The sequence below is a fragment of the Tachypleus tridentatus genome, chromosome 9 (assembly GCF_004210375.1).
Source record: "Tachypleus tridentatus isolate NWPU-2018 chromosome 9, ASM421037v1, whole genome shotgun sequence".
Classification (NCBI taxonomy): domain Eukaryota; kingdom Metazoa; phylum Arthropoda; class Merostomata; order Xiphosura; family Limulidae; genus Tachypleus; species Tachypleus tridentatus.
In genome coordinates this window covers 50,809,608-50,832,400 of record NC_134833.1, presented here as the reverse complement: position 1 = coordinate 50,832,400, position 22,793 = coordinate 50,809,608, and the positions used below count along the sequence as shown (strand labels likewise).

General features: G+C 32.0%; 1 protein-coding gene across 1 annotated transcript in view; it reads left to right on the top strand.

Annotated features, from left to right (window-relative positions):
* The first annotated feature begins 7,830 nt into the window (after positions 1–7,830).
* LOC143225228 (homeobox protein BarH-like 1) overlaps positions 7,831–22,793 on the top strand; it is a 96,484-nt gene continuing 81,521 nt past the window's right edge. Inside the window, exon 1 of the mRNA XM_076454280.1 lies at positions 7,831–8,024. The gene's annotated coding sequence lies outside the window, so the exon portion shown is untranslated. The remainder of the gene's footprint in view (positions 8,025–22,793) is intronic.

Genomic DNA, 22,793 nt, shown 5'->3' with positions numbered 1-22,793 from the left:
TTTATTTGTTCACACAAAATAAACCACTCAAAAGAATCCATGGTTTATTAGATGAACGTGATGCTTCTCGGCTAGAAAATCATGAGTCCTTGAGGTTTATTAGGCATTATTTATGATGAAAGCACTAAAATTGGAGTAAAAGGTAGAGACCTAATAATAATAGATCACGTTTAAATTGAATAGATTGTTTTGCGAGCGAGATCTTTGAGATTTCTTTTAAGAAAACTTTAACTTATCGTTACGTCACCACGAAACATCATTTCAGGTAAAATTATCAAACAGTCAACATAATACAAGTGCTACTAACCATGTCCTCTTCGTGTGGCTTAGTTATTTCAAAGGTGTTCATACGAATGCTATTTACTGCAACACAGATGGTTATTTTAATAAAACACATGTATTTTCGCTTAATATAGCTCTTAGATAAATAAAGCGCCATCTTTAGTATTTATAGGGACTTAACTGAATATATATAGAAACAATGACCGTAATTCGCATTCACTTCATAACAGAAAGTTAAATTTCATGTGTTGTTTTTGAAAAAAAACACCCAACAACAAACAAACAGAATTAACAATTCTATTGTTTAACTCACAGCGATTTGTATCTGCATAGAAAACAATTCTCTCTATATATATATTGTGTATACGCATCTGTATTCCATATGTAATTTTGAAGTTTGTAACTGATGCTGAGCAAAAGTGTAATTATTAGCTTAAAAAAAAAATTGTTTATAAAAGTCAACTTAGGAGCAGAATGTTTTAAAAAGTTAAACATCAAATTTAGAATTGCAGTTAAAGTTGCCGCAGAAATGAGTAATCTTTTCCTGTATGATTAAAGAAAGAATCAACATTTAAAGATATAAGTTAGCATCTGATGAAGGTTTTCAAATTATATCTGAATTATAAACTGATATGTGCGCGATTTCTAAAACAGAAAAGACAAAGTGCTCATTTATTGATTTTCTCCATTGCTTGATTGAAAAACTTTATTGAAAATATTTAAAACATAATTTACAATATACATTATTAATCGTGATCCATTAGGTTTACTCGAGTGTGGATCACGTTTATTTTAGTAAGTTAACTGTAATTAATAATACACATAATAAATACATTAATAATTGTGCATAATAAGTGTTAAATATTCAAGATTTTAAATACATAATAACAATACTTACTGCATAGTAATTATATTTAAACATTCATAACACCTTATTTTAACTATTTGCATTGTTTTATTTTAAATTAATGTAAATACTATAAATAAACGTTCAGGTTCATGAAAAAAAATAATTATAAATTTGCTCAATGCTCACTTAATATATATACAATTAATTTAAAAAAAAGAAGATGAAGATTTCATCATAAGGAAGACTAGCGTGAATTTTACACACCACATCCAAACCTTAGATCTAAAATAATTAATTGTAATATTACAATTAACAAACAAAGCAAAAACAAACAAACAATGTAACTACAAAACGGACCTGCACCACCTGGTACACACCATATGAGAGGTAGTTATGCAATGTGTCTAGATGTTTGAGGTACCGACGAACGTAAGACCTAACTTGCATTGGGTATTTGTATTTTGAATTTCGTGGAAAGCTACACAGGGATATCTGCGCTAGCCGTCCTTAATTTAGCAGTGTAAGACCAGAGGGAAGGCAGCTAGTCATGACCACGCACCGCCGACACTTGGGCTACTCTTTTACCAACGAATAGTGGGATTGACCGTCACATTTTATCGCACTCCCACGGCTGAAAGAGCGAGCATGTTTGGTACGACCGTGAGTATATGGTCTATCTAGTTTAACCTTAGTTCCTAAGGTCTCACATTTTTCCAGGAGACACAGGTTTGTTTTGCAGCTGCATTTTTTCTTCTGCGTAATATTTAAATTATAAAATCCATATTTAACATTAAATACTGATCTTAATTTGGAATATTATAATATTTCAAAGTCTCTTGGTAGGTCAGTGGTACGTTTATGGGCTCACAACACTAAAAACTTATGGATTTGAATTTCCGTGGTGAATATGGCAATAGCCGAATACGGTTTTGTTCTAAAAAATAAATAAATACACAAACGTTTTGTTACTTATAATGCTAAAATCATATTTTCATATCCGCAATAAATAGAATACACTGTGAATCTTTGAGCTGACCAACGAAGAAAATGGATACAAAAATTTGTTTTTCTAAATATATCCTTTTCTTTTTGTTCATGAATTTATAAGTTCCCAAGCTCTTCATATCTTGTTACATATGTTGATTTCTTTTTTTTTTTTGCAAATTTCATATCTTTCCTAAATATATTAAATGTTTTATAAATATATAAGTGACATTATGGTAACATATCTAAATTTTTAAATGCAATCGCGTATTCTCATACAACGATAATGATAACAATGAAAATCTAATATACACCCTTGTGAAAATTAATTGAAACAAGACGGAAAATTACAATTTTTTCAATTTTTTGCGTTTTACAAAAATTACTTACAAATTAATACATGATATGACCGCCTTTATTTTTCAGAAGATCATTAATCCGCTTTGTCATCGAGTCCACGAGTTGACTGCAATCTTTACTAATTTTTGGATTGCGGTACCACACCTCAATTATGGCCTCAATTAACTTATCTTTCATAGTACAGTCTTTTCCCCGAAATCTTTCTTTACAAATTGCCCAAAGATTTTCAATAGGATTTAAGTCCGGAGATTTTCCAGGCCAGTGCACCATCTTTATTCGCGTTGTAGTCATAAAACTCTTCACAAGTTTCGATGTGTGGCACGGAGCCAGATCTTACTGAAAATGATAGATCAATGTGGATATCTATGTTTTCTGGAACGACTCTTCTCTGCAAAACTTCGATGTACTGTGATCCTTGCATCATACCTTCTACGATATGTAAGCCTCCGACGCCGTAGTAGCTGAAAAAGCCTCAAAAGATATTCTTCAAGGGATGTTTTACGAACTGATTGATGTGAGATTCTCGAAGTTTCTCACCTGGAGATCAGCGAACATGCAGACTTCTTTGACCCTATACGAAGAAATGATTCTCGTCACTGAATAACACCTTCCTCCATTGTTCTTGTGTCCAGTTCTTGTATTTCAGATCCCATTGATACCGTTTTTTCTTCAATTAGTTGGTGAGAAATTGTTTTTTGACTGGTCTCTTTGCCGTTCTAACGCAATTTCGAATGACGTAATATTCCTCAAACTTTCGTCATATATCCCAAAGATAGATCGACCGTACTGCAAAACATACATAATGCCGCCGTCTGTGTGAAAAAATGACTATTAAAGGAAATCAGCGGGTCCAGCGAGTCTACATCGGCCGCTATGCTGAAAATATTGTAAAATGAACATTTGTTTCAATTAATTTACACAAGGGTATATATATATCATACCGAAGGAAACAATGAAACTAAGTTTAATAAATAGTTTTTATTTCTTTAAGAGATAGACATTGTTTTTAATAACAAAATATTTCTGTACATTAATTACTTTTCCATTATTTTAATCTGTTCTCCAAAACTAAATGTATGATATATCATTGTTTCAAGATGCTTAACATATTTTTATTTTTGAAAAATAACAATAATTTTCAAATATTATTTACTGTCTAAAGCTAGTAGCAAAAATAAGTCCGTAGACTTATAACGCTAAAAACCGGGTTTTGATACCCATGGTGAGCAGAGTACTGGTAGCCCATGATGTAGCCTTGTGTTTAAGTACAAATAACTACAAGTTCTATTTAAGAACTTCCGTGTATAATTTCTAGTTCCACGTTGGTACATCGGTAAGTCCTCGGACTCACAACGCAAAATTGGCACTTCGATTTCTATCGGTGGAGTCTGTAGATAACCCATTGTGGCTTTTCTATAAGAAAACGCATGCTTTAATAGATCTGATTACTTTCAAGTATGTGTATTTTTCTTTAATACAATATCTTATAAACTGTTGTATTAACACTTAGAATACCAAAGTTTCACTAAACTATCTCTTTATACATTTCAAAACATGACTAATTTTTTTTTAATAGCGTCATTACTACATTTATTTTTCAATATAAATAAACGCTGAATCATTGGGAAACTAGTTTCTACCCATTAGTTTTGTTTGTTTTGAATTTCTTGCAAAGCTACACGAAGGTTATCTGCTAGCCGTCCTCACTTTAGCAGTGTAAGGCTAGAGAGAAGGCAGCTAGTCATCACCACCCACCGCCAACTCTTGGGCTACTCTTTTACCAGCGAATAGTGGGATTAACCGACATTATAACTCCCATACGGCTGAAAGAGTGAGCATATTTGGTACAACGGGGATTAGAACCCGCGACCATCGGATATACGAGTCGAGTGCCTTAGTCATCTGGTTATGCTGGGCATTCTACTCTTTACGTTTAAATTCATAGAAACAATCTCAATCAAATGAAATAAATAATGGACTCAAAACTGATTCCTGTGGTTCTCCTAAAGTAATTTTAATTTCAATGATTATGAATGTCTGAACTTCTAGTGTTTTTTCTGCTTAATATAGATTACTTAAACTAATATCAAAACAATAACTCTTATTGCAGTTTAATAACTTTTAATTAAAATTTATGTGAATTGAATCAAAAGCTTTTATATATCTAAAAAAAAGGAAAACGTGTTGTGTTATCATCATAGGAGGAGTAAGATGTTACAATAAGTAAGTCAGACTCTCCTTAATAAAATCCCTTTTATTAGTGCAGCTCCTGAATTTTATTTTTTCTTAACTGAATTGTTTATTTAGAATCAAGCACAAAGCTACACAATGGACTATCAGCTCTTTGCTCACCATGGGAATCGAAACTCTATTTTTAATGGTGGGAGTTCACAGACCTACCGCTGTTCCACTGGGAGGGGTTTGTAAATGAATAGAAAATTTGAGAAAATAGACACTTAGTCTAAAAAAACCATCAAACTTTCTATAAATACTTTTTCAGTAAATTTTGATAACAAAGTAGTATTTGGTCTGTAATTACATAGATAGCTTTCACTATTTCCATTAAATTTTGATATAATGACAACATATTATAAAAGGTATGAAAACATCCCTTTTGCCATTGAAATATTATACGTTAATTTGTCAATATTATATTTTGATATTACACCTGTAATTTTATCTCTTTCTTCAGTTTTTGCAATTCTTAGGGAAATTATAATTTTAACAGACCCTTCAAGAGTCAGTGTGGGGGCATTCTTGTTGAAAAATATACCTACCATTCCGGTTTTTCTTTATTTGAACTGAATTTTTTAGACATTTTTATCGCGTATAAAAAAGGCATTTCCTGCACTCATTTAACGTTGTGACTGCAAAAGTGATTTGAAGTGGTAGGGTGACTGAAATCTGTCAGAGCATTACGAACTTAACGGCCAAGTACAAGAAGCCTGGAAGTCTCCAAATGACACGCAGAGGCATTCAGTAACTGTTTAGAAACACCTTGGTAAGTGTTATACAGCCAACCGAGTACAACATTATGCCTGTAGCTACTTTCAAACTGTTCTTCTCTGCTTATCCTACTGCTGACTATCGTGATGTTTCGACTTTCCCTTCCAAATCATAGGAGAAAGCGTTCGTATCTCACTTAAAAGTTAAACGTATAAAACCGATAGCAGAAGCATATAAGTTTGGCAGTTATTTAATTAATGATGCATAATGAAATTACCTCCAGCGAGTAGACCTTAGTACTAGCAAATATGGAGAATTGAGGATGCTGTATTTTATTTAAGAGTTTATTAATAAGCAAATGAAAACTTGTTCGAAAAGATAAGTTCAAAACCACTCTCTTTGGAATACCGGATTGGGTTTACTTTTAATATTCAATAAACTGAAGTGTAAAGATACCTCTTGGCTCCGAAGGTGCCTCGTAATAATCTCATATTAATCAATTGGAGTTAAATACGTTGGATTTACAGTTATATATATAATTTATACTTATATAATATTTAGCTTCATTGATCTGTAATTAAGCAATCACAACAATATTTATATTTTACTTTACACTACGGGTAAAATATACGTTAAAGGTATTTACGTGTAATTAAGACTACTAATTAAATTTGATATCTTATTACACACTAATATGCTTTCAAATTTTGTTGAATTATGTAATATTTTCAATAATCTACTTGATTATGTCCCGTTAGTTTTTAATATTAATTATACTGTCACGCACTCTCTGCTTGTAATAATTTATTTTTTGTATGTTTTATAAGATTACTTAAAAAATTTCTGTAGTGCTTAAATTCAAGAAATTCCCTCAGGTTCAGTGTATTCAGTGGTTTTAAATTGTTCTTTATTTATTGCTATATATATTTTGTCTATAAGTTAATTATATTCTCTAACGTTGTAACAAATATTTTATTTGCATCTTGTATATTGAACACTTAATAAAAACTACTAAAATCAATGTGTTTTATCAACTTATCATTTTTAATAATCTATTTTTCGTATTCTACTATTATTTACTATACCAAAATTATTATATACACTTGTATTTTTTAAGTTAATTATAATAGCGTAGTGTAATGATTTCCAGATTTTATACATGCTGTTTTTATAGAGTTGAGTTCGTCTGTTTAATAAAATATGACAAAGAAATTAAATTGATTGTTCCTTAATAGTAGAATTTAAAACCCAAATAGAATGAAATTAGAATAAAAACGGAAACATATTAAAGAACTTTCATTGTATTTTCAGCAAAAAAACAACAACGTTGTATGATGAATGTGAGCTATAAATTTTTACAACATCGAAATCGTTGATTTGATATGCATAGTATATAACTATAATATATTATAGTATATAATATGCATAGTATGTAATTATAATATATTACTGCAAATAATATGCATAGTATGTAATTATAATGTATTATAGTATATAATATGCATAGTATATATTTACTACAGTTGCAACAAATTATGTGATTACTTTCTGTGCATCTGTTTCTTTACTTACAAAAACTATTGTATTAGATATAATAATAAATCTTTACCTTTGTAGCATTTTTTAATATTATTTTGTATTAAATAAACTTTCCCCATTTTTTACCCAAATTTCTTTGGGGACTACAATGTCTACTTTATATTTAATTAATTTTAAGTACTCAAGAAAAAATATGTAAATTCTTACTTATATTACGTAGAGTAATTTTCAGGGAATTAATTATACTTAAACCGATGAATTATTGTTATAATAATTATGTGCTCATGGTTAGCTGAATCACTAAATACATTTTTTTTATTACTGAACATTAAATATTTTACTTTTCTACTGTAAAGTCTTCTAAAGTCAAGACTATTACATCTTCAAACATACGGAAAACTGAAACAAAACGCCATTTCTAAATTGCTGGAAACTATTGTTATGAACAAAATGCTAGATTTTACATTTGTTCTATATCACAGATTGCAAGTAAAGATTAGTTTTTTGACATAGCCATGGTGTTATGTAAGAAAGACAACAATGCAGCGTCTTCTGCTCATATCTATTTATCTATTGTCTTATTTATAAACAATATTTATAAATCTTGAAATAAAATTTAAAACTTTAATGGATTTCCAGAGGTAAATCTGTTGATAGATTTACATATATCATTATAGTTTGAAAGATATATGATATCCTTTGAAAAACAGAACATCGTCTGTCATGTTTAGCAATATCGCTTTTACGAAGAACACATATCAACTGAGTAAGGAAAGCGCACTGAATCATGGGAGAAATACCAACTGGTACAGAGAAGTGGCTTATCGATCGATTTTTACTACGTAACCACAGCACTTTTTACTAGTACATTCACTCACATTAAAAACTAATATCTAAAATGGCGGCACCGAGGTATTTAGGTTAATCACAGTTAAAATTAGGCTAGTGGTTCGAAACTAAACAGGGAACATACCTTGGCAAAATCCTCAACAAACAAACACAGAATGGAAAGAAAGTAGCCTTTACAAAGGAGGAATATTTTCATCTTAAGCAATTGCAGTAGGTGAGTGAGATTTGCCTGTAACTATTGAGTTAATTCAGATAAAAATAGGCTTACAAACTTCATTTGGTAAAATCGGGTTTTCTCCTTAGAACTCAGGTATCTTTTAATATTCTCAAAGAAAGAGATGTGCGAAGTTATCCTTTACGTAGGTGTAAGACTTTTTTGTAGTTATTGTAGACGAGAAATACCCTTCATATTTTGAACTAATCTATTAGTAGATAAGGATAGTATTACTGACGAGATTTCGTATAAAACGACGTTTATCTAAGCCTCATTCATCTTTTGTGTCGGTTTGTTCCCCAATTGCTTTTCAAGGAAAAGAAATTTACCGATAAAAACTATTTTATTTAGTCTTACTATTTTAATAATCTAGCAGTTCCATTTTTATCTAGTTACTCATTTCATTTTTATTGTCAGTTGATTTATAAAATAATTTATTTTTATCAGTCATCTTGAGAATGATCACAAAAAAGTGATTTATTGGAAGATATATTATGATACACGTGTTTTACCTAACAAGCTTTTATTAGTAAAGGTGTATTATATCTAGAATTATTTATTACAGTACTCGTATTTTCTATGTAATTAAAGGAAACGTTTAATCAAGATGTTTGATTATGTAAGTTAATATCTGAGCTCAGTATCCACAATTTTGAGAACGGTATATTGTAACACACAGATTACTGCAGGCGTTTTTTTGTATAAAAGACTTGGCCGTTTAGCTCATTAATGTCTTGGATAAAATGCTGTATGTGCTTTAAAATGTCAAATAAAAGTGTAACACGTAATTATAGCTTAAAATGAAATTTTAAACAAAAGTCTATTGTTTAAACCTTTCTTATAAATTATGATTTTAACTTTGTGTACTACATAAATTTAACTTCTGGAAGAATTTCATAGACCATCAAACGTTCTAGCATGCGAATTATACAAATTTGACTTCTAAAAGAGTTTCATAGACCATTGAAAGTTTTAACTTGTGTATTACGTAAATTTAACTTCTGAAAGAGTGTGATAGACAATTGAACGTTTTAACATGTGTATTACATAAATGCAACTTCTGAAAGAGTTTCATAGACTATTGAACTTTCTAACATGCGAATTACACAAATTTAACTTCTAAAAGAGTTTCATAGACCATTGGAAGTTTTAACTTGTGTATTACGTAAATTTAACTCCTGAAAGAGTTTGATAGATTATTGAACGTTTTAACTTGTGTATTACATAAATTCTAAAAACACCTCTTTAGTACAGAAATAAAAAACGAATTTCAAAATTTAAATTATTTCATTTTTATTCAACATTTTACGATAGACAGATGTTTTAATTGATTTTGTCTGGTACTTACGATTTACTTTTATTCGTTCAACTAAAGTGTTAATCGAAACTAAAGTTCATATTCACTTTGAGTTTTTGATATAAATATAACAAGAAACTGCCGACCTAACGTGAATATATTTAATTACAAAATATTATAATACAAAGATGATGTGTCATACGTAACACATTATCAGCAAAAGTAGGTCATATTCGAACACCTGCTCTCGCGTTCTACTCGTTTGAAGCTTAGAGGAAGTGCAAACGAAATCCCTTGTTTGATATTTGATACGGTGTTACGCAAAATGTTCGAAGGAAATTATTAAACTGCTCAGGTGTGTATTTATATATTATTTTACTATATGTGGAGTACAGAAGATAAATTAGTAGCATTAAGTTACTTATCAACATACAAGTTGGTAACTTTCAAGTAGATTTTCTGGTTAATAATTCTTTTCAACAACCATTTAGAAAGTTGTAGTTCACCACTAACGAAAAGCATTAGCTTTATTTTTGAGCGTGCTTATAAAGCTTTCTTCTGATCCTGCCTATCGTATGAACATACAGCTCCCAATGGTTAGTTACAGGTTTTGGAGTATCATGCACTTCATCTTGCCTTATTTATTAAATTACCTAATCCAATCATTTGTTTCCCACATACTCTATACATACATATCCTACACACTAAATTCATCACCACTTACATCTTTTGAACTTACTGCTTAAAAATATTCACACATTATGTCTCCTGTTGAACATATTATCGATTTATACGTTTCTTCCAGAGGGAGATCCTGACCATAATTTTGTCCCCCATTGGTAGAATCACGACTTAATATTTATCCTTCCTGAATTTGTTTACTTCTAACCCTTTTATCTGACGACTATATTCGATATTATCTGTACATTTGCCTCGTTCACTTCTTTTATCATTTGTTTCTCGAACCCAACTATTGTAGTTTCCACTGTTCATTACTGATATTTTCTCGTGGTTTGTTGCCCGGTAGGACAACGTTAAGCTTACGGACTTACAACAATAAAATTTGAGTTTGTTTCCCCGCGGTGGACACTGAAATAAATAACCTTTCGTGGCCGATAACCTTCTATTAGCCTATCAGCCTTCGCGCCGGAATGAAATAACGATTTATTTAAACGTAACTTATTTATTCAGTGTTTCCATGTTTAGTTTAATGGACGAGTCAGTTCGGACTGTGAAGTCGAAGGTTTATGGTTCGTCACACCCAAAGCTCCAAGATGCGAGCAAGAGTGATTTAGATTTCCACTATTCGATCAGATAACAGTAGTCCAATAGCTGGTGGTCGATGTTGTTTACAATCTGCCTTTCCTTTAATGTATCAAAAATTCTGAAACAAACAAACACTGATGAGTCATGAAATTTCTCGAAGACGATTTAACATATGGAAATTTGAAGAATAGAATGAAAATCTCGCTTCTTTTTACTGAATTTGATAATGTTTTTGAATCATCTTTAACAATAAACACTATGAATATAAACTTACATACAAGTGGACACAGATTATAAAGACAATACAACAAAACAAATTGTTAAAACTAGGATATATCTACCATCTGTTTCATTATAAAGAGAGAAAAATCTGATATGATAAGCCATATTTTTTGTATCACTTTGTACAGCTTTTCCAAGGAATTACTATGAAATTTTCAAAATTTTCTAGAATAATTCGTGATATTTAAGAGTTTACAAACTCTATTTATGTTATTTTAATTCAAAATTTCAAGCATTTTATGAAAGAAAACCCACAAAATTTATGTGTTTGTTAGTTTTTCAGATATTCGTGAAAAGGTTATCTTTTCTATCCGCCCCTAATTTTGAATTACAGAGAAGGTACTCTTCAAAAGCACCCATCATCAGTTCTTGGATTACTTTAATTAAATAGTGGGATTTGGCTGTGACTTTTTTCACGCACCCACGGTTTTAAAGTTAAAAACACAATTTTATGGCAATGGGACGTGAATATTGGATCTTCAGATTCACAGACTGGTGAATCCAACTGCTACGTCATGTCATTCACAACAGTTACAGTATATTACGTTGGTGATTTAACACAGATGATTTAGTTTTGAAACGACTTGGCAACTTCTGTTTCAACCACGGTAGAGATAAAGTCTCCTCAGGTGAAAGCTGGACATAATGGATGCAGAAACGATACAGAAATCCAAACAGGAAGATACGTCTACTGACATAAAACTTATCCAACATATCTAGAGAAATTCGATCCGTTGCATGCCCCTCATTGGAAGAACCTCATTGGAACGTACAATAACATTTGTTACACCTTATAAGAATGTCTAACCTTTTTCTTCTCCGCTAGGTTAGTCACACCTTTTTCAAGAACCTTTCATTTTTATTATCGATTACTATTATTAATAATTCTAACGACAGATGATTTTGACAGCAAATCAGATAAACTATATAACAACACTCCTTCTAGGTGGGCACTTTCTACCATACCTCTCTAAAATTCTAAATTATCTTTGCTCTTACCAAATATTTTGTATACAAAAGAACACTAACATAATTATATGTCTAACCAGGTAATTAGGACGCTCTACTTGTAACCTGAGGGTCGCGGGCTCGAATCCCCGTCACACCGACTATGCCCATCATTTTAGTAGAGGGACATTATAATGTGACAGTTAATTCCACTATGCGTTGGTTGACGAATAGCCCAAGAGGTGACGGTGGGTGGTGTTTCACTGGGTGCTTTCCCTCGAATCTATCACTGGAAAATTAGAGACGGCTAGTACAAATAACCCTGTATCTTTGTGGGAGATTCGAAACAAACCAAACTTGTCATTTAGTTCAGCAGTGAAATTTCCCGAAACTGAAGTAATTCAATATCATGTGGTTCTTGGTTCTCTCCTTTCTTTTTTGCCCAAACTTGAAATTTTGGAAATTACGGGAAGAAACATTTTACTCTATAACAGATGATTTGCAATGTATATACGTATTGTATGACAGGTAATTTATAATGAAGATATATGTATTGTATAAAAGATAATTTACAATGTATATATACGTGTTATATAAAAGATGATTTACAAAGTATATATAGCAAATTGTATAATAAGTGATTTACAGTATATTTACGCATTTCAAAGAAATTGTAAATATCAGTCTTAGACTTATTCACTGAAGCCTGAAAGGAACGAATTTTTTTATTACTCGGACTGTGTGATTCTTATTTCAGTACATGATTTGTAATAGTTATACAATTTTATGATGTTTTAGTGTAGTTTATAAGGTACAGTTTTATGTTATGTTAGTGGCAGCGTATGTAGTACAGTTTTATGTTGTGTTAGTGGCAGCGTATGAAGTACAGTTTTATGTTGTGTTAGTGGCAGCGTATAACGCTTTCTAAAACTTAGAATTGGAAGAAAAGACGAAGGTTGTAAAATAAAACATGATTACATTGTGGTTTTTGAAATCATGTTGTATATATTGTAACCCATACAATTTCTTTAATGACTGTATTTTCTGATCAACATTTGGATGTAATGTTTACATGCCAGTGTGTGATAATCACGATGAAAGAACAACATTCCACATGGAGGAAAAGATTGTTGTAGACACTGGATGCCTTGAACTTCTGGTGTTTTTGTTGTTGTTTAGCATAATAACCGCACATTACCTGTCTGCATTGTGTCTATTGTAAGAATCTAACCTTTAATTTTAGCATTGTAAGTCGTTAGGCCTACTGTTTAGCCAATGGAGACTTTTACGAAGGAAGTGGATGCATAACGATTTTGTTTTCCCATCTTGCATCATCGTTTTTTTGTGGGTAAGCATAGTATACAATCCAGCTTTTGTGGGTAAGTATAGCATACAATCCAGCTTTTGTGGGTAAGTATAGTATACAATCCAGCTTTTGTGGGTAAGTATAGTATACAATCCAGCTTTTGTGGGTAAGTATAGTATACAGTTTAGCTTTTGTGGATATGTATAGTATACAATCCAGCTTTTGTGGGTAAGTATAGTATACAATCCAGCTTTTGTGGGTAAGTATAGTATACAATCCAGCTTTTGTGGGTAAGTATAGTATACAGTCCAGCTTTTGTGGATATGTATAGTATACAATCCAGCTTTTGTGGGTAAGTATAGTATACAATTCAACTTTTGGGGGTAAGTGTAGTATACAATCCAGCTTTTGGGGTTAAATATTGTATACAACCCAGCTTTTCGAAGGTCAGTATAGCATATAATCCAACCTTTTAGAATACGGCATTTTGAGCAAAAATCTAATTGTGCTGGATTGCATACTTCAACCAGTTGACGTTTATATTAAGTCCAGCGAGTATGGTTGGTTGTTGTTAAGCACAAAGCTGCATAACTGATTATGTATGCTTTGCCTACTACGAGTTTGAGTACTTAAGTCAACTGAGTCACTTGGAAGCATCAGGTACGGTGAGGAAACAATTAATTGTTCGAAAACGAAACTAATATGAAAAAAAAAGGCCTGATACGCGGATTGGAGAACTAAAGTATTTCGACACTTATCACATATGGCAAGCGCTTCCAATAAATTCTAAGAACAGGTGTAAAATGGGAAAATAGGCCAAGGAGTAAATGTACAATCTGTATATAGATAAATATATATGTATTTTAATAATAACCAGTTAGCAATAAAAGTATATAGTTGAGTGTTCATCACGAGTTCAGTTGCTATTTATTGGTTTCAGTTTGCCTATCACAACATAAATAAACAAAATATATACATGTATTGTCCTGTTGTTGCCTGCTCCTGTATTTACCAGAAGTTTTATATGGAACAGTAATAGCAAACTGTTTTACCAACGTATGTGACTACAGGTAGAGAAATCTTTGCTATACCGCTAGATATTGGTAGTATTGTTAATTAGAGTTTATCATAGCTAAAGAAAACACTTTGTTATGGCCGTTTGGTTATCACCACATAACAATAGGAAAAACTAATAACTTTATATCTGTACATTGTCAATAACAGTTTACTCTGGTTCAGGAAAACTCACTGTTATGACTGTTTAGTTAACCCCATATAAAAAAGGTGAAACATATATTTTCGTAAACTTTCAAAATTGGTGATGGATAAACAGTATTTTGATATTTTGTGGAAATGTGTTTAATTTCACTATGTATACGAACCATGGAAGCTTCAAATTACTTATCGTTTGAAGTAAACAATCATTGAAACAACTAAGTATTCGTTCGCATGGAATTCGCAGTAAAGCTTCTCTTCCATAATGGAAGAATGGATCGTGTTGCACAACTTATATAAACAATAACATGATCTTAGTTTTAGGAACAACTTGGTGGGCAGAGCACAATTAGTTTGTTATGCTGTTTTATGCTTAAGAACAAATATCACAGCATTGTTTTTTTTTTAATTTAAAACTGTAAACTCAGAAGTTTCACACAAAACTGTAAGAAGCTTCACATAATGTTTCCAAATTCTGAATTAAGAGATTAGAAGAAAACCAAGCTAGTGAATAGCATACCTAACTCTGTTTCTGTGAACATTCTTATTTTACGAAAGAATGGAATTTGACAGCCACTTTTATGGTTTTCTTTTGTTCCTGAAGCGCAGAGCGAATTTTTGCGGCAACGGGATGCAAACCGCAAATCTCTAGATTGACAATTTTGGCAGGCTAATCACTATATTACTATTTACAAAAGGCAGTCTCAGATATAATAAGCGAATAAAATGATTTCTTTACAGGTATCGTCGAAACACGTGCTTCATCATCTTGAAAATAAGTTTTACAATGAGAACCCGATGCATCTCGAATGATTATTAAAAAAAACATTTAGTGAATTATATGTAAAAAGTATTTTATATAAATTTTCACATTATGAGTAAATACGTGTGAGTTATTATTCCTACAGCAGCACTGTTGTACTAATCTTAAACAAATGATAATCTATTCCATAATTTAAATCCGATTATCTATAGTGCTAAACCTAACGTGCTGTTTAAATGGAGAGCCATATTTCTTAATGGTAGTTTAGTAAGCGGTTCATAAAGAAATAATTCTGTTATATTCATATTGATATATGTATAAAAGGAAGGTAAAAGGTATGATGATTAAGGCACTCAAATCGGAGTCTGTTCTTTTGATTCTTGAAACTGAAAATGCTCACCCTTTCAGTCATAAGGCAATTTATATTTCACTATATTCTAAAAGCAGTACTTATAATATTCACTGTTACGCTATTCCTTCTGTTTGTTACTATTAAACCACTATTTATAAGATTCACTGACATGCTGTTTCTTCTGTTTGTTATCAATGACACCATTATTTATAAAATTTACTGTCATGATGTTCCTTCTGCTTGTTCTCAATGAAACCAGTATTTATAAAATTCACTGTCATGATGTTCCTTCTGTTTGTTCTCAATGAAACCAGTATTTGTATAATTCACTGTCATGATGTTCTTTCTGTTTGTTCTCAATGAAACCAGTATTTGTAAAATTCACTGTCATGATGTTCCTTCTGTTTGTTCTTAATGAAACCAGTATTTGTAAAATTCACTGTCATGATGTTCCTTCTTTTTGTTCTCAATGAAACCAGTATTTGTAAAATTCACTGTCATGATGTTCCTTCTGTTTGTTCTCAATGAAACCAGTATTTGTAAAATTCACTGTCATGATGTTCCTTCTGTTTGTTCTCAGTGAAACCAGTATTTGTATAATTCACTGTCATGATGTTCCTTCTGTTTGTTCTCAATGAAACCAGTATTTGTATAATTCACTGTCATGATGTTCCTTCTGTTTGTTCTCAGTGAAACCAGTATTTGTATAATTCACTGTCATGATGTTTCTTCTGTTTGTTCTCAATGAAACCAGTATTTGTAAAATTCACTGTCATGATGATCCTTCTGTTTGTTCTCAATGAAACCAGTATTTGTAAAATTCACTGTCATGATGTTCCTTCTGTTTGTTCTCAGTGAAACCAGTATTTGTATAATTCACTGTCATGATGTTTTTCTGTTTGTTCTCAGTGAAACCAGTATTTGTAAAATTCACTGTCATGATGTTCCTTCTGTTTGTTTTCAGTGAAACCAGTATTTGTAAAATTCACTGTAATGATGTTCCTTCTGTTTGTTCTCAATGAAACCAGTATTTGTATAATTCACTGTCATGATGTTCTTTCTGTTTGTTCTCAATGAAACCAGTATTTGTAAAATTCACTGTCATGATGTTCCTTCTGTTTGTTCTTAATGAAACCAGTATTTGTAAAATTCACTGTCATGATGTTCCTTCTGTTTGTTCTTAATGAAACCAGTATTTGTAAAATTCACTGTCATGATGTTTCTTCTGTTTGTTCTCAATGAAACCAGTATTTGTATAATTCACTGTCATGATGTTTCTTCTGTTTGTTCTCAATGAAATCAGTATTTGTAAAATTCACTGTCATGATGTTCCTTCTGTTTGTTCTCAGTGAAACCAGTATTTGTATAATTCACTGTCATGATGTTCCTTCTGTTTGTTCTTAATGAAACCAGTATTTGTATAATTCACTGTCATGATGTTCCTTCTGTTTGTTCTCAGTGAAACCAGTATTTGTATAATTCACTGTCATGATGTTTCTTCTGTTTGTTCTCAATGAAACCAGTATTTGTAAAATTCACTGTCATGATGTTCCTTCTGTTTGTTCTCAATGAAACCAGTATTTGTAAAATTCACTGTCATGATGTTCCTTCTGTTTGTTCTCAGTGAAACCAGTATTTGTATAATTCACTGTCATGATGTTTTTCTGTTTGTTCTCAGTGAAACCAGTATTTGTAAAATTCACTGTCATGATGTTCCTTCTGTTTGTTTTCAGTGAAACCAGTATTTGTAAAATTCACTGTCATGATGTTCCTTCTGTTAGTTCTCAGTGAAACCTGTATTTGTAAAATTCACTGTCATGATGTTCCTTCTGTTAGTTCTCAGTGAAACCAGTATTTGTAAAATTCACTGTCATGATGTTCCTTCTGCTTGTTATTAATTGATAACATCTCAATGAATAGATCGTTTTTGATGTCATTAGGACATTTAAACATTTCCTCATGTAACTTTGTTTGTTCGTTTGTTGTTGTGTTGTTAAGGCGATTACGAATCCTACATGTGAGATAATTACATCTGGCTCCTCGGGTAATATATGTACACTCCATTCACTGCCATCATTTTCATTGAATGTGAGAACGAGTAAGATGGAACAGATCTTAGATATGGTTTATTTGAAAAGCGAGACTATAAACTTGGAACTCAGTATCTTTTCATTTCTGTGCTTTGTATACATAACAGTGCTTTGTTCATTCAGCTACAAGAACCGAGATCAGTGGATTGGGGGCTTAATGTTTTCTCATCAGAAAAAGATCAGGAGGCGACCCTTCCCCCCTTATTCTTTGCTCAAGAACGATATGATCCCAAAGTTGTTTTAACGCCTTTTCACGGTTTTTTTTTTGCTTGGTTAAAATGAAATCAGAAATTGAAGCTTTGAAATATGGCACGATATTTTTTACGTATGAAGTGGAATATGAAAAAAAAAACAAACAAATGGGAAATATTCGTAAAAATCTCACTACTACAAGGAATACATTCAAGTTTTGTGGTAATGTATTTAGGAAGCAGGAAAAACTGATATATTTTAATGTGCAGTGTATCGGCTCTTGATGGGCAATCGATAAACTGGCAAAATGAGTAAACGGAAATAGGATGAAACATGAAATAAAAATAGATAAAGCATCAATGTGTAAACAAAAATTACATATTGGGAGGGAAAGGAACTGAAATTCAACGTAAGTGTTCTTGGGACAAACAGCCAATTCAGAGACTCATATAAGTTTCAAGTATATCTTCTCCAAATTTAAACTAATGATAAGAGGGGAGGTAAGCAGCAGCAGGTATCCGCCGTCAATGCTTTGAGCCGAATAGTGGGACTGGCTGTCACTTTTAATGCACTACTCCAAGGTGAAAGCGCGAAGCGTGTTTGGTGAGATCAAGTCTCAAATCCTGGATCCTTACATATACAGTCTGACATGTTAACAACTGGCCAACCGGGCACGTATATAAAGTTATGTATGTGTTATACACGTGATTTAACCGTTCAATGATCGCCTTGTGTTTCTAACGTTCATTCAGCGTGAGTTCACATATTACATCGATTCAGTTGTCTTATGCTTGTTGCAACACTTGATTTAAAGACCTGTAAGCATTTATACATATATCGATAATACGTAGATTGTTTTTTTTTTTTTTACCTTTACAAAACTAGAAACTGTTTATTTAATCTTTGATTCTGATTATTAACAAAATGAAACTTGGAATCGTAATACAAAAGTCAAAATTATCGACACAAAACTAATAACAACGCCAGTTTAAGGCTGCAGTTTTCTTATATCATTTCTAATTAACATGGAGGTCAGGACTTTGTTTATTAGCTAGTCTGAGTGAGCTACGAATTCGATGGTTCATGGTTGTAATCCGGTTACTGAAAAACTGAGCCTTACAGTTTGCAATCGTGGGTGCACTGTAAAAAGGACGATCCAATTGTACAATCTAAACAGAGTTGTAGTAGCCTAAGTGTTGGCAAAGGAGGCTGTTGTATAACTGATTTTTCTTTTGTCTTTCAGCTCAACATTAGGGACAGCTGTAGGTAGATAATTTTTGTGAAACACGAGCAAACGAGATCTGTTCAATAACAAGGAATGCCACTTATATATAGATCTATATACATCTTAACGAGAAATGCCATTTATATATAGATCTATATACATCTTTAACGAGGAATGCCATTTATATATAGATCTATATACATCTTTAAGAAGGAATACCATTTATATATCGATCTATATACATCTTTAACAAGGAATGCCATTTATATATAGATCTATATACATCTTTAACGAGAAATGCCCTTTATATATAGATGTATATACATCTCTAACGAGGAATGCCATTTATATACAGATCTATATACATTTTTAACGAGGAATGCTACTTATATGGAAATTTATATTCATCTTTATGCACGGACATTTCTGTGCTGTAATATCTTTATACACCCAATTCAGAGCATAAAAAGTGTTCGAAACTAACCATTTTTAAAATCTTTTTTTTTCCTGAAATTACGTTCAGGTGTTTGGACTGTTCAAACATTACGTTTCATTCGAGTTGGCTGTTAAAACATTGTGATTCAACTCACTGGGCTATTAAAACATTGTGATCCACCTGACTGAGCTGATAAAACATTGTGATTCAGCTGACTTGTCTGTTAAAATCTGTAACCCATTTGAATGAGCTAATGAAACATTGTGATCCATCTGAATAAGATGTTAAAATATTACTATCCATACGACTGGGCTGTTAAACATGATACTTAACAACTTCATCATGTGATGTGAGCTTTGTATTACACATTACAAACCATGAACAGCTGGACAGTTAGTTTGTGCTGATTTGAAAAGTATTCGTACATGGTTTTAACAATTTTGTTTTTTAATAATACAGTTGTTTACTGATTTTACAGTAGTAGATGGGTTTCCATTGCATGGAAAAGACATTAAGCTCTAACATGGTTTTAGTACGAGGTAATTTTGCTCATAAATCCGTTTTTTATACTTTCTATTATTTAGGAAAGAGCTCGTGTTTTGTTTATATATACTTATCGTAAAATTAACCACATTATTTTGCTTTGACTTAGAACGTTTAACAGTTTATTGTGTGACATTTTCTACCATTGTTCTAACCGGGTTAATGAAAACTGGAACTACAGAAGAAGAGGTCTCGTTTTCAAATGTGAACTAATGTATGCTATTAGTACGTGAAAGATATTTACTTGTTATAGGACTGTTTATATAATAAAAAAGGTCAATTAAACACAGAGAAAGTGATTATTTCCTTAATACAGAACTCTGAGTAACAAACCAATGACAGTTACGATTTAAATAAAAACTGCTTTTATCTGGTTTACACTAGACCGCTTAATGAAGGTACAGAAAAAAACCTATTATACTATGTAACAAATTTTGTTTCTGGATAGTATGTGTTATTTCTTAATCGCTTATATTGTAAAAGTACAGAAAATGGCTATTATTCCCTTCAAACTTTACTTTTGTGACGTGGATAATGAAATTTAGAAATTAACCTATTTTCTACGTAAAAGCGGGAAAATTTGCACGTTTTCATTTACATTAGGTCTGAATAAAACAACATATGAATCAAGATTTACATGTATTTAGACTAAAGTTATACAAAAATGAACACAAATGTCTAGAAGTGAGTAGTTTTTCGAGATTTGTGACTTTAATGTAAATCACTTTCGCGTATCTGCCTCCAAATATAGTCTTCAATCATGTTTTCGTTATGAGCTCCCAGTTCACAGTTTGAAGAGTAAAATAGGTCTTTTCCATTAACTTTAGGCATAAGCAATTGGGAAATAACACTTTTTGCCCAAGAACGAGAAAAAGTAAGGATTTTGTTACACAGTATTATCAACGAATACACTTTTTGACTCACTACGAATAACATCCGGGTACTAAAATTTCACTATTAGTTTACATGTATGTACTTTGTTTTTTTTAACTATAGAATTACTAAAAGTCTTTACAATGGCCCCATTGCATTTTTAAATCTGTTTTCTAAATCATTCTTGAACTAAGTCACTTGTAGGAACATGATTTTGTTATTTAACACGAGTTGCACAATAATAAAACAAGAATGCCTTTCATGTTACAATTAATCTCACTGTTTAATGGTGTAATTTAAGTGGAAAATCAACGATTTTATCCAAGGATCTTGGCCAATCCTTAAGAATCAGTGTTGCAAAATATTGAAAAAAAACAAACAAAAAAAAGCCGTAAGTTTATAAACAAGTCGATAAGTGAGTGGAAGATTAAGTAAAGTGCGTGATCTCGCTAAGTGGAGGGCTTAAGTGCATGACCTCGGAGCTACGATGGACGTATGTTGCCTGATATTTCTTATGAATTTTCATATAATCTTGTAGTGTTTATAATATTAAGTTCCACAATACAGTGGATTTTGGCTCAAAATTGGTTCGTATGAAACACAAGTGTATTATTGTTATAATTATCTTCATTAATCTATCATCATTGGTTAGAAACATAGAATTTATCTCTACGTGATGTATCAGTCTGTAAACGTAAGTTACCTGATAGTTTAAATAATGCTCTGAAATTGCATGTTAATGGAGCCGTATTATGCTTTTCAAAGAATGCAAACATCTATCAATGTGACTACCAACAGATAATGTTACTCTTTACATCAAAGAAATGGTTCCTTTATCGAATCCATCTCTGCAACACGTGTTGAAATACTAAACTAATGTGTTTACTTTTGTTAGTAGAACGTATTAGAATCGTAATGTAACTAATGTAAGCCTTTAGAGGCTGCTTTATTTATTCAGCCTGTGTTTCCAAGGTTGGTCGGAACCATTACTCTCACATAATCCAGATTAAATGTTTGACACACAGTTTATTCCCGTGACTTCGGTTTTACGTCTACTCATATAACTGTGATTGAAATAGGAACTGTTTATAACGACACAGAATGAGCTTTCACATGTTACTAGAAGCGACTATTAATCTGTCGGAAGGTTGAGCCATAAATCATATTGAAAGTAAATAGAAGCAAGTCTCCTGATCTACTTATACTTCTTCCCCCTGTCTGTAACGCATTTTATTCTTTACACATTTTTTTATTCCGTGCTTCTGCTCCACTCTCTACTCTTTTTCGTTTCCACTCACAATGTATCTACTCGAATTTTTCTCTCATCTGTTTTCACTTCCAATTTCTTCTGTTTTCAAAATGCTTGTCTCTCAATGTTTCCTTTTCATTTAAAAAGATGTTTCTGTCTTCCGTATTTACATCCATTTTTTTCTTTTCTATCTCCCTTTCTTTGCCTTATTCTTTCAATCTTCACACCTTTCCTTCCTTGTTTATGCTCCACTTTCTTCTCTTGATCTGTTTCTACCCCAAACTTCTTCTCTTACCTGTCTCTCTACCTTCCCCATTTTCTCGCACTCGGAGTCTGTCCCATACTTTCTTCCCTTACCAGTCTCTTTTGGCTCGGCATGAATAGGTGGTTAGCGCACTCGACTAGTAGTCTCAAGGTCGAGGGTTCGAATCACCATCGCACAAAACGTGCTCATCCTGTCAGCTGTGTAGGCGTCATAATATTACGATCAATCCCACTATTCGATGGTAAAAGAGTAGTCCAAGAGTTGGCAGTGGATGGTGATGAGCTACCTTCCATGCTAAATGGCGCAGATAGTCGTAGTGTAGCTTTGCGCAAAATTAAAAACAAACAAACCAGTTTCTACCTTCCCCATCTTCTCGCACTCTGTGTCTGTCTCTTACTTTCTTTTCCTTACCTTTCTCTACTTTTCCCATCTTCTCGCACCCTGTGTCTGTCTCTTACTATCTTTTC